The sequence below is a fragment of the Podarcis muralis genome, chromosome 10, assembly GCF_964188315.1.
Source record: "Podarcis muralis chromosome 10, rPodMur119.hap1.1, whole genome shotgun sequence".
Lineage (NCBI taxonomy): Eukaryota > Metazoa > Chordata > Lepidosauria > Squamata > Lacertidae > Podarcis > Podarcis muralis.
The window spans coordinates 73,170,401-73,187,390 of record NC_135664.1 but is presented as its reverse complement, the minus strand read 5'-3'; the positions used below and the strand labels follow the sequence as shown (position 1 = coordinate 73,187,390).

General features: G+C 46.7%; 1 long non-coding RNA gene across 1 annotated transcript; it reads right to left on the bottom strand.

Moving 5' to 3' along the window:
* Positions 1-11,531: 11,531 nt before the first annotated feature.
* Positions 11,532-14,946, bottom strand: LOC114605643 (uncharacterized). Its single transcript, XR_013394457.1, has 3 exons — positions 13,112-14,946; positions 12,691-12,802; positions 11,532-12,218 (listed from the first exon to the last, which is right to left on the bottom strand). It is a non-coding gene; the product is annotated as an uncharacterized LOC114605643 (long non-coding RNA).
* Between the last annotated feature and the right edge of the window lie 2,044 nt (positions 14,947-16,990).

The window sequence follows — 16,990 nt, the reverse complement described above, 5'->3', positions numbered from 1 at the left end:
CCCACCACCAGCCTCAAGCTGGGTCGGGGAGCAGCGCGAAGGCGTCGCACGCCTTCCCGCTGCCCCCCGATCCTCTGGGGCTAGCGATTGGGGGAAGCGCTGCTTTCCCCCACCGCCAGCCTCAAAGAGCAGACTCTCCTGGCTTCAGTGAAAGCCACGCGAAGCCTCTGGAGTGCAGGCTTCGGAGGCTTCGCGTTGCTATCGCTGAAGCCAAGGAGCCTGCATTCACCCCATAGGACGCACACACATTTCCCCTTCATTTTTGAAGGGGAAAAAGTGTGTCCTATAGGGCGAAAAATACGGTACACTTTGCCACTGAGGGGGGGGGGTGACAAAATGCCGGGCGGCACTCACTGCGGGGCCTGCAGCGCACCTGAGCCATGTGTCTCTCCTGGGAGTGACACGGTGGCTTGGTTGCCCGCAGGTTCTACACTGCCCCAAATGGTCTGCCCGCCACTTCCCCATCAGCTGTAGGGTGGCTGAGTGGGAGGAGGCATGCAGATTCCTCGGAGGCCCAGCGGAGAGTCCTGCCCCAGCTGGCCCCGCCTCTGGACGCAGGGCATGTGCGCCACCCCAGGCACCCAATTGGCTTGTTCCACTACTGCATCTCTGCTGTTGATCTGACAGGGCAGGCGTGCGACAGGACAGGTTTGAGTTCAGAGTAGTGCAAGCAGACTAGCTGTGTGCATCAGATATCATCCCTCAGGGTGCTGACACGGCTGTTATTTTCCTGGTGGGCTTCCGTGACTCCCACACCATACATTTCAAGCACCTTCAGTAAACATTCAGAGCATGTAGGTTTTACCCAAGAACCATGGGGACTGTAGCCCTGCGGACAGCAATCTACAGTTCCCAGGATTCTTAAGGGAAGTTCGTGTTCTTCAAATGTGTGTTCAATGGGTGTTGGAGATCTTGCTCACTTCGTCTCTAAGGTATGGTGGGTTCTCCAAGTTGTTCCTGATAAAATGATGTTGCTTATGACCCTACCTGTCCCTGGGGGCTCACTTGAAAGCAGAACATGTTGGAGCCTTCATCAAACCTGAGTAAGTACTCCAACCTTTGGGGCCAACGGGTCTTTTCTGGGATGTTGAGCCCACCATCTCAAGCCATCTTAAAGAAGGCCTGCCTACTTCCAGCCTATGAACAGCGTATCTATCCAATCACTATCCCACATAACCTGTATCTTTCCAGGATTGAGTTTCAGCCTGGCGGCCCTCATCCAGCCCCCTAGTGGTTCCAGGCAATGGCCCTGAGCTTCCTCAGCCTCATCTGAATCTGAGAAGAATGATAAACTGATGAACTGAGCTGGTTGCCCAAGGCCTCACTTCAGATGCCTAAATGACATCTCATCAGCTCTGGGATAAAAATCATGGCCATGGGATTGAGATTCATAACAGGTCTTCTGCAGAGACTCTCAAGCATATCTTGTGTTTTGTGCCCTTGCTCTTTCTGGACCCACCCAAAGCACCTAGATGCCCCTCTTACCACTGCCTCGTGCCATGTTAGCCGGCTGGAAAAGCCACGATAGCAGCTTTCCATTTCTCCTTTCCAGCCCCAGAGGCAGCCTTGAGGTAACAGAGAGGGAGAACATTAGCATTCAACATGGTCACGTCAGCACATGAAACAGTGGAAATAAAATATTTTTGGGGTGTCATAAAAGCCAAAGGGAAATTGAACATCCTCAAAGACGTCCCAGGTCATGGGGTCCTCCACTTTATTGGTGTCCAATATGACATATATTTTCATTGTATTAAATTATTTACCTGCCAATTTTCCAGCCTAGGAAAGCTAATGAGAATAACAGCAATAGATAATCTTATTTGAACCAATAATAAAAAAAACCCACTAGGAAATAAATACTACTAAACCCAGAATGATTCTGAAAAGTGTAGCTGGTCACTGCAGCTATACTGAGGGTGCGGGTTCCAAAGGTGTGGAGCCTACTGACAGATGAACCTACTGACAGATGAAGATGGTGGACAGACCAGTATCCAACTGGAACGTCCGTGTGCAAGGAAGAGGATACAGGCACAAACAAGTCCACAGATTTCATAGGTTCATCCCATTCAGGGGCCTGAAGGTTAAAGTCAGCACATTGAAATGCACTGGGAGACATTAAAACTGGTACGATCTAAGTGCTATTCAAGCTGCGTGCTGTAAACAGAACAGGATTCTGTCATTTTGAACCAAACAGTCTACAGGGCCAGACCCAAACACGACACATTACAGTAGTCTAGCCTGGACCAAGACCAGCACATGGATCACAGTGGCTAAAACTCACCTCTTCAGAAAGGGATACAACTATTTTACCCTAGGAAACTGATGAAATACAATATGCATCATCAAAGACTGGCTGGAATCAGTGGCGTAGCGTGGGGGGTGCAGGGGGGGCTGGCCTCACCGGGCGCAACATCTGGGGTTAGGGCAAATCCACAGGTTAGGGGGCGCAAATCCATGGGTTAGGGGGTGCCAATCCACGAGTTAGGGGGTGCAAATTACTTGCCTTGCCCCGGGTGCTGACAACCCACGCTACGCCACTGGCTGGAATTGCTGGATCTGATAATTTAACCAAAATGGCACACGAGAGACTGGGCAAAAATGCCAGTGGATCTGCACTTGGTTTTCTAATGCTGCCAGAAGCTTCTCTTTCTCTAAGGAGACATGAACCACCTCCGAGATGAAATGATACCTTACCATTGGGACCGTAGTAGTTTTCTGCTTCTTTTCTTTTCATTGCGAAGCCAAAGGAGAGCTGCCATATCAGAACAAGGCAGGTGCAAAGGAGGCTGAGCCTGGGATCAGAGGAAGGCTGCATCTGCTTCTGGAGACAGAAAACACAAAACATACAATTGCTAGGCTGAGTTTCCTCTATCCATCGCTCAGAAGGCAAGGCGTTCTCTTTCTTTCTAACAGAAAAAACACTCATTATCTCACCCAGGCAGTGACCCCTTCATGGATCACTGCCTTGCCGTGGCGAAGGGGCTTGAAGAACTCAGAGAAGCTATGAACTACGCCGAGCAGGGCACACAAGATGAACAGGTCATAGTGGAGAGTTTTGACCAAACGTGATCCACCTGGAGGAGGAACCAGCAAGCCACTCCAGTATCCTTGCCAAGAAAACTCCATGGACAAAGACAACAGGCATATAAAAGTTATGACGCTGGAAGATGAGCCCCTCAGGTTGGAAGGCGTCCAACATGCTACTGGGGAAGAGCGGAGGGCAAGTACAAGTAGATCCAGAGCTGATGAAGCGGCTGGGCCGAAGCCGAAAGGACGCTCAGTTGCGGATATGCCTGGAAGCGAAAGGAAAGTCCAATGCTGTAAAGAAAAATATTGCATAGGAACCTGGAATGTAAGAACCATGAACCTGGGTAAGTTGGAGGTGGTCAAAAATGAGATGGCAAGAATAAATATTGACATCCTGGGCATCAGTGAACTAAAATGGACGGGAATGGGCGAATTCAGTTCGGATGACCATCACATCTACTACTGTGGGCAAGAAACCCGTAAAAGAAATGGAGTGGCCCTCATAGTCAACAAAAGAGTGGCGAAAGCTGTACTGGGATGCAATCTCAAAAATGATAGAATGATCTCAATACGAATCCAAGGCAGACCTTTTAACATCACAGTAATCCAAGTTTATGCACCAACTATTGGTGCTGAAGAAACTGAAACTGACCAGTTCTATGAAGACTTACAACACCTTATAGAAGTGACACCAAAGAAGGATGTTCTTCTCATTATAGGGGATTGGAATGCTAAAGTAGGGAGGCAAGAGATAAAAGGAACAACTGGCAAGTTTGGCCTTGGAGATCAAAACGAAGCAGGGCAAAGGCTAATAGAGTTCTGTCAAGAGAACAAGCTGGTCATCACAAACACGCTTTTCCAACAACACAAGAGACGACTCTACACATGGACATCACCAGATGGGCAGCATCGAAATCAGATTGATTATATTCTCTGCAGCCAAAGATGGAGAAGCTCTATACAGTCAGCAAAAACAAGACCTGGAGCTGACTGTGGCTCAGATCATCAGCTTCTTATAGCAAAATTCAAGCTTAAACTGAAGAAAGTAGGAAAAACCACTGGGCCGGTAAGATACAATCTAAGTCAAATCCCTTATGAATACACAGTGGAAGTGAGGAACAGGTTTAAGGATTTAGATTTGGTGGACAGAGTGCCTGAAGAACTATGGATGGAGGCTCGTAACATTGTACACGAGGCAGCAACGAAAACGATCCCAATGAAAAGGAAATGCAAGAAAGCAAAGTGGCTGTCCAACGAGGCCTTACAAATAGCGGAGGAGAGAAGGCAAGCAAAATGCGAGGGAGATAGTGAAAGATACAGGAAATTGAATGCAGATTTCCAAAGAATAGCAAGGAGAGACAAGAAGGCCTTCTTAAACGAGCAATGCAAACAAATAGAGGAAAACAACAGAATGGGAAGAACCAGAGATCTGTTCAAGAAAATTGGAGATATGAAAGGAACATTTCGTACAAAGATTACCATTAATAAAGGACAAAAGTGGTAAGGACCTAACAGAAGCAGAAGACATCAAGAAGAGGTGGCAAGAATACACAGAGGAATTATACCAGAAAGATATGGATGTCTCGTACACCCCAGGTAGTGTGGTTGCTGACCTTGAGCCAGACATCCTGGAAAGTGAAGTCAAATGGGCCTTAGAAAGCACTGCAAATAACAAGGCCAGTGGAAGTGATGGTATTCCAGCTGAACTATTTAAAATTTTAAAAGATGATGCTGTTAAGGTGCTACACTCAATATGCCAGCAAATTTGGAAAACTCAGCAGTGGCCAGAAGATTGGAGAAGATCAGTCTACATCCCAATCCCAAAGAAGGGCAGTGCCAAAGAATGCTCCAACTACCGCACAATTGCACTCATTTCACACGCTAGCAAGGTTATGCTTAAAATTCTACAAGGAAGGCTCAAGCAGTATGTGGATTGAGAACTCCCAGAAGTGCAAGCTGGATTTAGAAGAGGCAGAGGAACCAGAGACCAAATTGCAAACATGCGCTGGATTATGGAGAAAGCTAGAGAGTTCCAGAAAGACATCTACTTCTGCTTCATTGACTATGCAAAAGCCTTTGACTGTGTCGACCACAGCAAACTATGGCAAGTTCTTAAAGAAATGGGAGTGCCTGATCACCTCATCTGTCTCCTGAGAAATCTCTATGTGGGACAAGAAGCTACAGTTAGAACTGGATATGGAACAACTGATTGGTTCAAAATTGGGAAAGGAGTACGACAAGGCTGTATTTTGTCTCCCTGCTTATTTAATTTATATGCAGAATACATCATGCAAAAGGCTGGGCTGGATGAATCCCAAGCCGGAATTAAGATTGCCGGAAGAAATATCAACAACCTCAGATATGCAGATGACACAACCTTGATGGCAGAAAGTGAGGAGGAAGTAAAGAACCTTTTAATGAGGTTTAATGAGGAGAGCGCAAAATATGGTCTGAAGCTCAACATCAAAAAAACGAAGATCATGGGCACTGGTCCCATCACCTCCTGGCAAATAGAAGGGGAAGAAATGGAGGCAGTGAGAGATTTTACTTTCTTGGCCTCCATGATCACTGCAGATGGTGACAGCAGCCACGAAATTAAAAGACGCCTGCTTCTTGGGAGAAGGGCAATGACAGGCCTAGACAGCATCTTGAGAAGTAGAGACGTCACCTTGCCAACAAAGGTCCGTATAGTTAAAGCCATGGTTTTCCCAGTAGTGATGTATGGAAGTGAGAGCTGGACCATAAAGAAGGCTGATCGCCGAAGAATGGATGCTTTTGAATTATGGTGCTGGAGGAGACTCTTGAGAGTCCCATGGACTGCAAGAAGATCAAACGCATCCATTCTTAAGGAAATCAGCCCTGAGTGCTCACTGGAAGGACAGATCGTGAAGCTGAGGCTCCAGTACTTTGGCCACCTCATGAGAAGAGAAGACTCCCTGGAGAAGACACTGATGCTGGGAAAGATGGAGGGCACAAGGAGAAGGGGGCGACAGAGGGCAAGATGGTTTGATAGTGTTTTCGAGGTTACCAGCATGAGTTTGACCAAACTGCGGGAAGTAGTGGAGGACAGAGGTGCCTGGCGTGCTCTGGTCCATGGGGTCACGAAGAGTCGGACACGACTAAACGACTAAACAACAACAACAAATCTCACCCAGATAGAATAAAGTAAAGGTAAACGGAAAAAAGTAAGGAGTTACAAACCCTCAAGATCAAATCATTTCACTTTATAGATTTATCAGCCCTTTTATTTCTTGGGGAGCTGGTCCCTGAGACGCAAAGGCACCCCATTGTTCGTGTGCTGCTCACTTTCAAAGTGCTCACTTTTATAGCTGCCTTTCAAAGGCCAGCATGGAGAGTCAAAGAGATCAGAAGGGGGGAGATAACTCACCTGGTTTTTCAGCTTCTCTCTCTCTCTCTGAGCTGCTGATTCTTCCTTATTCAAGTGTTCCAGTTGAGCTACGCCTGGGTGGGAAGCTGGTCTTTATGTGTCATTTATAGTCTGATAGGTAAGCAATGGCATGTGGGAGACACTTGGCAGCACAAGGGAAGCCTAATGGTTCAATGCAATCATACACTGAGATCTTTTGAATCAGAACACAAAAGTACAGAAAGATCTCTTTCACCTGAAAGCCACTGTGGATTGAAAAATATCCACCTGCTATGAAGTGGAAATTAGCAAGGAGGAGGAGAGTCATGCTAGGCAAGGAGAAAGTAAGAAGGTAGGAAGAGTGCTGCTGGATCTGCCCACCCATTTTGCCAAATGTGGTCATTGCTGCTTCTCCCCACATTGCCTCTTTGTTGTTGTTTAGTCGTTCAGATGTATATGACTCCTCATGACCCCATGGACCAGAGCACGCCAGGCACTCCTGTCTTCCACTGCCTCCCGCAGTTTGGTCAAACTAATGCTGGTAGCTTGGAGAACACTGTCCAACCATCTCGTCCTCTGTCGTCCCCTTCTCCTTGTGCTCTCCATCTTTCCCAACATCAGGGTCTTTTCCAGGGAGTCTTCTCTTCTCATGAGGTGGCCAAAGTATTGGAGCCTCAGCTTCAGGATCTGTCCTTCCAGTGAGCACTCAGGGCTGATTTCCTTAAGGATGGATCTGCTGGATCTTCTTGCAGTCCATGGGACTCTCAAGAGTCTCCTCCAGCACCATAATTCAAAAGCATCAATTCTTTGGCGATCAGCCTTCTTCATGGTCCAGCTCTCACTTCCATACATCACTACTGGGAAAACCATAGCTTTAACTATATGGACCTTTGTTGGCAAGGTGATGTCTCTGCTTTTTAAGATGCTGTCTAGGTTTGTCATTGCTTTTCTCCCAAGAAGCAGGCATCTTTTAATTTCATGACTGCTGTCACCATGGATCCGTCATGGATCACTGCCTTGCCAGGGCGAAGGGGCTTGAATAACTCAGAGAAGCTATGAGCTATGCCGTGCAGGGCCACCCAAGATGGATAGGTCATAGTGGAGAGTTTTGACCAAACGTGATCCGCCTGGAGCAGGAACCGGCAAGCCACTCCAGTATCCCTGCCAAGAAAACTCCATGGACAAAGACAACATCACCTCTTACTTTGAGTGTATTGTGTCAGCTAATGAAGCCCCATCTCTTTCCCTCACTTTAAGGAAGAAAAGTGGTGTGTGTGTGTGTGTGTGTGTGTGTGTGTGTGTGTGTGTGTGTCTTCAGAGTGAGACAATCTGGTTGAGATGGACAAGGAGAGTGTCTGTTCCACATCTCCAAGGTGATCATGAATGGCTGGGTGAGATTTTGTCCTGTTTCCTGATCTGGAATGGGAGGGGGGGAGATCAACTTCTGCACAGGGTGCAACTGAAGTGGAATGGCAGGGCTGTGTGGTCCCCTGATCCACTGGGTCTCTGGGATTGTGGGACAGTGGTCAGAGCTTGCCGTAAAGGTGAGGGGCTTGCTATAACAGCAGTGTCAGTGAACACCTCTTACTTGATGAAAGGCAGGGAGCTCTTCCGGGGTTGGCATAACTCTGTGGTGGAGCCTCTGCTTTTGGAGACAGAAGACTCCAGATTTGTTTCCCCACCCTCTTCCAGTAGGGCTAGAAGCCTGGAGAGCTGCTTCCTTTCAGAGCCAGATGTAGCTGTGCGCCGACCAAACATGAAGGAGTGAGATCTGTTCTTCGGAACTTCATCACTCTGGCATGAAAACTGTTCCTGGCCAAGGTGTCGGCCAGAATGGCACGTTCCTTCATGCTATCCTCCTTCCTTGATATCCTCTTCTGATCCAAATGCACAAATGCATGACCGGCGCATACTTTCCCACATGTCATCGTCATCAGGAAATGTTCTTGCAACTCAGTTGGCATCATCAAGAGGAATCCATTCTCCACCATCTGATAAGACAGGGCATGAAACACCATGTTCATTTGCCTAATCAGAGTACAGATTGAAATCCTGCCCACCAGCTAATGCTGTTTGTGGGCTGCTATGAGCACATCCTGATATACCCAGGAGGAGTTTAGTTTCAGAAGAACTGCCTCCAGTCTTCTGTAGCAGAGGTACAGAGTGTTCACCCCCCAACAGTGAATTTCAAAGGCCACATCTTGCTTTTCAAGGTATATGTAATTAAATAACCTCAGGGCTGTGCACCTTAGGGGGGAAGGTGGTGCAAGGGATCGGAGGTGGAGGTGAGTGTGGTGCCATAGTCCCACATAGTAGAGGGCGTCATCAAATGTTCACCTATTGGCACAAATTCCAACTTGGACCAATTAATAGAATTCCCTGGTATTTTACCAAAGGCATCTACTGTTTTCATCAACATAGGAACAGCAGTCTGAGGTTTCAAAATAAGCAAAAGTGTGTAATCGGCAAATAAAACCAATTGTGATCCATAGCTGTCAACGTTTCCCCCTTTTAAAGGGGAATTCCCTTATTCTCAATAGGATTCCTTGCAAGAAAAGGGAAACGTTGACAGCTATGTTGTGATCTGCTCCGTAGATCTCACAATGTTGTCTAATAGCAGAGGCCATGGGTTCTAGGCAAATATTTAAAAACAAAGGTGAAAGTGGACATCCTTGTCTTGTTTCTCTAGACAGTGGGAAAGTAGCAGACATGATGCCATTAACTTTCATTCTAGATGTAGGCGAGTCATGCAATATTTCAATTGGTGTTTAAAGCCCAAAGGAAATCCAAATTCACTGAAAGCTGCCTTCATATACCGTTCCCTTTCAGCATCTAATGATAAAGTTAGGAATTGATCTTTACTTTTGTTTAATTCTATCAAAGCCATACCAATCTGATATAATCTGCTGCTTGTCTCATTTTTATAAAACTGGTTTGGTCATGCATAGCTAGTGACGCTATGGCTTGCTGGATACTGTTTGCTATGGTTGCTGTTAAAATCTTTGTATCAACACTAATCAGTGATCAGCTACCCTGATGAACCCTCCAATGATGCCATCATTCCTTTGCAAATGGCAAATGCATACCCATCCACATGGCACCACTGGCTTCCCAAACAGATGCAGTTCTGATGATAATGAGTGTGTGTGTGTGTGTGTGTGTGTGTGTGTGTGTGTGTATGCCTGGCATGCTCTGGTCCATGGGGTCACGAAGAGTTGGACACGACTAAACGACTAAACAAACAAACATATATATATATATATATATAAAAAATTCCTTCCAGTAGCACCTTAAAGACCAACTAAGTTAGTTCTTGGTATGAGCTTTCGTGTGCATGCACACTTCTTCAGATACACTGAAACAGAAGTTGCCAGATCCTTCTATATAGTGAGAAGGTGGGGAGGGGTATTACTCAGAAGGGTGGTGGGAATGGGTGATTGGCAGATAGCTGTGATGAGCCTGTTGACGACTCTTAACGACTGCAATAGGTCTTACAGGAAAAAGCAAGGAGTGAGAAGGTGAAAAATGGCTTTGTCATGTATAATGAGATAAGAATCCAATGTCTTTGTTCTCTCCATGGTCTCTCCATGGTTTTAAGTTTGGCAATGAGTTGCAATTCAGCAGCTTCTCTTTCCAGTCTATTTCTGAAATTCCTTTGTAGTAAAACAGCTACTTTGAGATCTTGTATAGAATGTCCTGGGAGATTGAAGTGTTCTCCTACTCGTTTCTCTGTCTTGTGATTCTCACTATATAGAAGGATCTGGCAACTTCTGTTTCAGTGTATCTGAAGAAGTGTGCATGCACACGAAAGCTCATACCAAGAACTAACTTAGTTGGTCTTTAAGGTGCTACTGGAAGGAATTTTTTTTGTTTTGACTATGGCAGACCAACACGGCTACCTATCTGTAACTGATACATATATAAATAATGCAATTGGAGAGGGCGCATCGGAGCTAGACAGTCGATAGCCCTGGTTAACTCCACATTCCAGCGGGCCACCAGGGAATCAGCTGAAAGGCCATCAACATGTGAATAAAACACCCCCTACCACTCTCTGGAAACCACCTGGATCCATTAAGTGGTGGGGGCGAACCATCCGAATCGATCCCACCTCCCTGCAGAGTGGAAGGGTCACGGAGAAGTCCAGTTGCACCAGGAAGTAAGGGGGAGACTCCCTGAGATGCCTCCATCTCAATATCAAAGCTTATAGAGGAGTCAATTGCCCTCAAGGCACCTTATTGCCAACGTTTCAAAGGTCTTAGCCAGCACTTTGAAGTGGGTGCACAAATGACAGAGAAACCACTGAGGCTGATGCAATATAGGAGTATTTATTTCTGCAGCATATTTGTAGAGGCATGTACATATTTTAAAAATTATGCTTCCCCATCAGAATGATGAAAAGGTCAGGGATCTGCACTGAAGGCGGATTCCTTCTTCTGCTCATTGCCCAGTAGATCTCTTGGCATCTCAAAATGGTTGTGACATTTCTTTCTGCAAGTGCCTCTGTTGCCCTCAGTCCCCATCATGTTATACTTATTATACGAGGGATGGGGCACCTGCAAGGCTGTTCCCCTCCCAACGATATCCTCAATGGATTCAAGTTAAAAGAAAGGAGATTCCAGCTAAACACAAAGAATAACTTTCTGAGTGTAAGAGCTATTTGACAGTGGAATGGACTCCCTCAGAAGGTGGTGAATTCTCCTTCCTTGCAGGTTTGAAAGCAGAGGTGGGATGACAGCCTGCCAGGGATGTTTTCGTTGTGATTCCTGCATTGTAGGGGGATTGGCCTGGATGACCCTCAGGGTCCCTTCCACTTCCACAATTTTATGGTTCTGTGTAACATTAGGGGTGGAAAACAGGACAATTGGGAGCTGATAGTGAGCTCCTAATTAATCCTTTGCAAGCAGGAATGGGGACAGCAAGCACTCCTTGAATTGGTTGCATTACAGATTTCCCCCCATAGATTTCTCTTACAGATTGGAAAGTGCACCTCAGAGGCCCTCCTCTTCACCACTGATCAGTGCTAAGAGCAAGCCCCATAGGGAACGTCCTACTGCCTTGCTCTCATCTAATTAGTGCTGGACCCAAGCCCCTTTGGAGACACCCTTTCAGCAACAAGCAGCTGGTTTGCGCTGAGAGCACAGCTGCAAGGGGGCTGGTTGCAAGTCCCACTTTGTCTTTTTGCAGGTGTGGTTTGGAATCAAGCCGCACCTGCAAACAGTCATTTCTCCTCCGCAGAGGGATTGCTTTCATTAAGGCTTCACCTTTCCCAGGGCTCTAGAAGACACTGCCATAAAAGTGCATTGGTTCTTTGCAAACTAAAAGAGACCAGTTGAATGTCCTAAATGCAATCTGAATCAGGATATTGGAGACATGTGAGTTGGGAGGGGCAGGAAGTAACAAAGGGAAGTAATTGGGTCTTGTTTCAGGGGCATGTGTTTAAATTCACAATGAGCCGAGGCATCTATTAGGGAAGGGGAGGCTGTTGTCCTCCTGACGTTGGTGAACCCCAAGTTTCTTCATCCTGGGCTCCCAGGGAAGGGGGCTCTTGCTACTTGCAGGATTCAATTAGATCTATTGCAGGCTACAGTGAGAGCAGAACGCTGGAATAGATGGGCCACTGGAATGGGGCAGCAGGGCACCTCTGACGTTTTCATATTCTGAAAAAGGCGCAGGTAGAAAGACAGCGCTGGATGGAAGCCTCTGAGATTTGATGGGGTCAGCCAGGGAGAGCGAACAGGTCAGGAGTATGCAGATGCTGGCTTATGTTCACAAATAAAGGATTCTTCATATCGGCAATCCTCAGCTCTAAAACTCAAAAAAACTGGAAAGAAAAAGAGAAATGAGCTTAGGCAGAGTGACATCAGGGGCTCCTTGGCATGCTGCTGCTGCTGGGAGCCCCACACCCTCAAAACACATGCACCCCCACACCCCATGGTGCGTGCAAAGAATGTCCTTTCTTCTTCTCCCTTTCAGAAGAAACCCAGCCACCTATCCAATACTAAATTGGCCAAGGTGGGTGGTGGCATCTATGGGGAGGACCTTGAGTTGAAAGCACAAGTGGATTAGGATGGTGTTCCCTGTCAGTCTGTGCCTCTTTGGGAAGGCTAGATTCTTGTAAGGCAGTTTGGGAATATCTCTACCAAACAGGCTTTAAAGGAAGTCCTTCACTCTTGGCCAAAGAGCAGGCAAGGAGCACATCTCATACCAGCAGTAGAAATCAAGAAAATACTGCAACCCACATTGCATTGAGCATGGCAGCTCCAAAGTACCAGCCCTGAGAGCGGACTCCTTACCGTCCGCACGAAACAAGTAGGCACATGAGTTGATGCCACTACTCCTAGGTTCTCCCTTAGTCCACGGTAGGAACTCGGGAAAGGAGCCATCTATCCACTCCCAATTTCCATCCTGTAGGGACAAGAGAGGTGGGATGCTCTTTAGAAAGAACAGATCACAAGGAGAAACTTCCAAGGACACAACACGCTCCTTGATGATTCCACCCAAAAGAACCACAGACAACATTATTTGAGTTGCAGGACATCAGCCAGGAGCCCACCATGACTGTATTGGCCTCCAGTATGTTGAGTCCAGAAAACCTTCTCGTAGCATTTCATCAGCTGGGGAAGCCCCATAGAAGAATCTTCCCACTGAATTCATTTACTATCAGCTCCAACAGTGCTGATGGAGGAGGAGGAGGAGAAGGCCTTGGAGACTCACCTTATCCTCGACTGACAATCCAATCCAGACACGTAGTTCCTTTGGAATTAGAAGCATGTTAGACACCCTACGCAGTTCTCTCATATCATGGATAGAGACAAGCTCAGAAGTCGGGTCAAATATGCGGCAGATTTTCTGAGAGGTGGAAAAAAGAATGAGTTTTATGCAACTACACTTAACTTTGAATTCTCCTCAAAGTCAGGCTCAGGGTTGAATATTGCAGTCGCAATACGTGGAAATCCAGCTCTGGACATGTGACTGATTGAAATGCAAGCTTTGTTGGGCCAACTGAGATCCAGCACGGTGCAATATCCCCATTTGTGTCTCGCTCAGTTTCTTCATTGTCTGATTTTTAATTAGATTCTCCACTTTCAGTTTGTGATTTTGTTTATAAAAAGAAAAGTTCTCGGGAGAACTGAGCAGCATTTGAGTGGACATTGCCCCAGTATAAAAACATTTGTTTGCAATTTCACCTCATATACTGCAGCTTTGGGTGTTATTTTCAAGAATACATTTTACCCACAATTTCCTCTAATACAGTCACGCCAACTGGTGGGCAGGGGGCCAAGAACCCCACAAATCTTCAAGAATGTGCCCGGGGCCCCTCAAAATTCTGTGGTGTCTGTGTGTGCATGCCTCCTAACATGCTTATCTTACTCACGTACACTGCATGTCGTGTGAAGTGTATGTATGTTTGTTCAAACTATTTTGGGGGAGAACCAAATTTCAAATGATGCCTCTGTTTCGATGTGTGTTATTTCAGGACATGCCAAATCGAGTTGCTCTCATTAAGACGTGCTTCAAAGCCAAATTTCCCCCATCATGCCCATCTAATGAATTGCATGTGCACTTTTAAGGCTGCCAGATCCATCATGCAGCATGCTTGGGCAATGTCCGGTGGTGTAGTGGTCATTTTATGTTTGTGCAGAAGCTGGACACAACAGCCAACCTGTCCCCAAGGAGAACTGAAAGCCTTGCCTTGAAAGAATGAAAAAGTGCAGGTAGCTGTGTTGTTAATATATTCCTTCCCAGAAGGAGGAACAGTACCTGGCAAAATACCCATTCTATTCGGATGAGCTTGGCTAATCAGGACATGGTAGGAGAATGCCAGGGACGTGCCCTACCATAGCAGGAACATCATTGTTTTTTATTTAGACAGGGCAGCCTTGAGTTCAGAGCTCAGCAAGCCAACTAGCTGGTGCACCAGATGGCATCCCTCAGGGTGCTCACACGGCTGTTATTTTCCTGGTGGGCTTCAATGACTCCCACACCACACGTTTCAAGCACCTTTAATAAACATGGAGCTTATACCCAAGGACCATGGGAACTGTAGCCCTGTGGACAGCAACCTACAGCTCCCTGGACTCTTAGGGGAACTCCATGTTCTTCAAATGTGTGTTCAGTGGCTGTTGTGGATCTTACTTCCCTCATCCCTTATTGCATAAGCTGTTCTGACTCTCTCTAACGTACTTTGGGTTCTCCATGCTATTCCCAACAAACGGGCATCATTTATGAACCTACCTGTCCCTGGGGGCTCACTTGAAAGCAGAACATGTTGGAGCCTTCATCAAACCTGAGTAAGTACTCCAGCCTTTGGGGCCAATGGGTCTTTTCTGGGATGATGAGCCCACCATCTCAAGCCATCTTAAAGAAGGCCTGCCTACTTCCAGCCTATGAACAGCGTATCTATCCAATCACTATCCCACAGAACCTTTCCAGGATTGAGTTTCAGTGGCCTTCATCCAGCCCCCTAGTGGTTCCGGGCAATGGTCCTGAGCTTCCTCAGCCTCATCTGAATCTGAGAAGAAAGATAAACTGATAAACAGAGCTGGTTGCCCAAGGCCTACTGAAGGAAAACCTCACTTCAGATGCCTAAATGACATCTCATCAGCTCTTGAGATGCAAAAGATGGCCTCCTGGGATAAAAAACATGTCCATGGGATTGAGATTCATAACAGGTCTTCTGCAGAGACTCTCAAGCATATCTTGTGTTTTGTGCCCTTGCTCTTTCTGGACCCACCCAAAGCACCTAGAGGCCCCTCTTACCATTGCCTTATGCCATCTCAAAGGGTCGGAAAAGATTCGATAGCAGCTTCCCTGTTTTCTGGTCCAGCCCCGGAGGCAGCCTTGAGGTAACGGAAAAGGAGCACATTAGCATTCAACATGGTCATGTCAGCACATGAAACAGTGGAAATAAAATACCTGTATTTTTGGGGGCTCAAAATTGAGAAAAAGGGGGGGGGATTGAGCTTTTGGGGAGGATTATTTGGGGGGAATGCAAAAAATCTCTCACCCACCAGAACACAGCACACAACCCCCTCGCATCGCTTACAATTGCCGCTTACAATCTCGGGCTTGCACTTCGTTCCGACGAATGAGCGATTTTTGCCATCTCTCCCCCACAATCAAGTGGCCAATCGCCACTTAAAAACTCAGGCTCACGCTTCGTTCTGGCAGGTGATCAATTTTCGGCATTGGCCACCTGATTGTTGTGAGCATGGGGAATCCCGAAAATCGCTTGTGCACTGGAACGGAGCACACAACCGCTCGCATCGCAGCTGCCTGATCGCCGCCATTAGCCCTCCTGCTTGCCACTGCGGCAGCCAATAGACAGATGCCCTTGTCGCAGGAAGTGGGAGCGTGATTGGTGGCCGCTGGCAGGTGGTTTCTGCAACGTGAGTGGAAACCACTTATCAGCTCCTTGATTGCTGCCAGTGGCCGCCAATCATGCTCCCACTTGCTGCGACAAGGGCAGCTGTCTATTGGATGCCGCAGCGGCAAGCGGGGGGGCTAATGGCAGCGATCAGGCAGCTACGATGTGAGTGGTTGTGTGCTGTGTTCCGGCGGGTGAGCGATTTTCGGGATTCCCCCCTCAGCACTACCCGTGTACAAGACGAGCCTAAATTTTGAACCTCATTTTTGGGTCAATAAAGCTCATCTTATACACCTGAAAATACGGTATCCTTGGTGTGCCATAAAAGTCAAAGGGAAATTGAACGGCCTCATAGACGTCCCAGGTCACGGGGTCCACCACTTTCTTGGTGTCCAATATGACATATAATATTTTCATTGTATTGTTTTAAATTATTTACCTGCCAATTTTCCAGTCAAGGGAAGCTAAGGAGACTAACAGCAATAGATAATCTTATTTCAACCAGTAATAAAAACCACTAGGAAATAAATACTACTAAACCAAGAATGGTTCACAGCAAAAAAAGTTGAAATTCTAATAGCAAAAAGCTGTTCCAAAAAATAGGGAGAAATAATGATTCACGGGAAGGCTCTTTGGCACTTTAAGGCCTTCTGAAAAGTGTAGCTGTTCACTGCAACTATACTTGGGGTGGGGTAACCACAGAAAAGACCCCCTCTATTGGTGATAGCTCAACTGACAGATGAAGATGGTGGAAAGATCAGTATCCAAGTGGAACGTCTGTGTGCAGGGAAGAGGATACAGGCACAAACAGTTTAACAGATTTCATAGGTCCATCCCATTCAGGAGCCTCAAGGTTAAAGTCAGCACATTGAAATGCACTGGGAGACATTAAAACTAAGTGCTATTGAAGCTGCGTGCTGTAAACAGAACATAATTCTATCCACTGCATTTTGAACCAAACAGTCTACAGAAGGAGACCCACACATGACACATTACAGTAGTCTAGCCGGGACCATGACCAGCACACGGATCAGGGTGGCTAAAACTCACCTCTTTAGAAAGGGATGCAACTATTTTACCCTCGGAAACTGATGAAACACAATACGGATCATTCAAGACTAGCTGGAATTGTTGGAATTAATGCTTTAACCCAAAATGGTACACGAGAGACTGGGCAAAAATGCCAGTGGATCTGCACTTGGTTTTCTAATGCTGCCAGAAGCTTC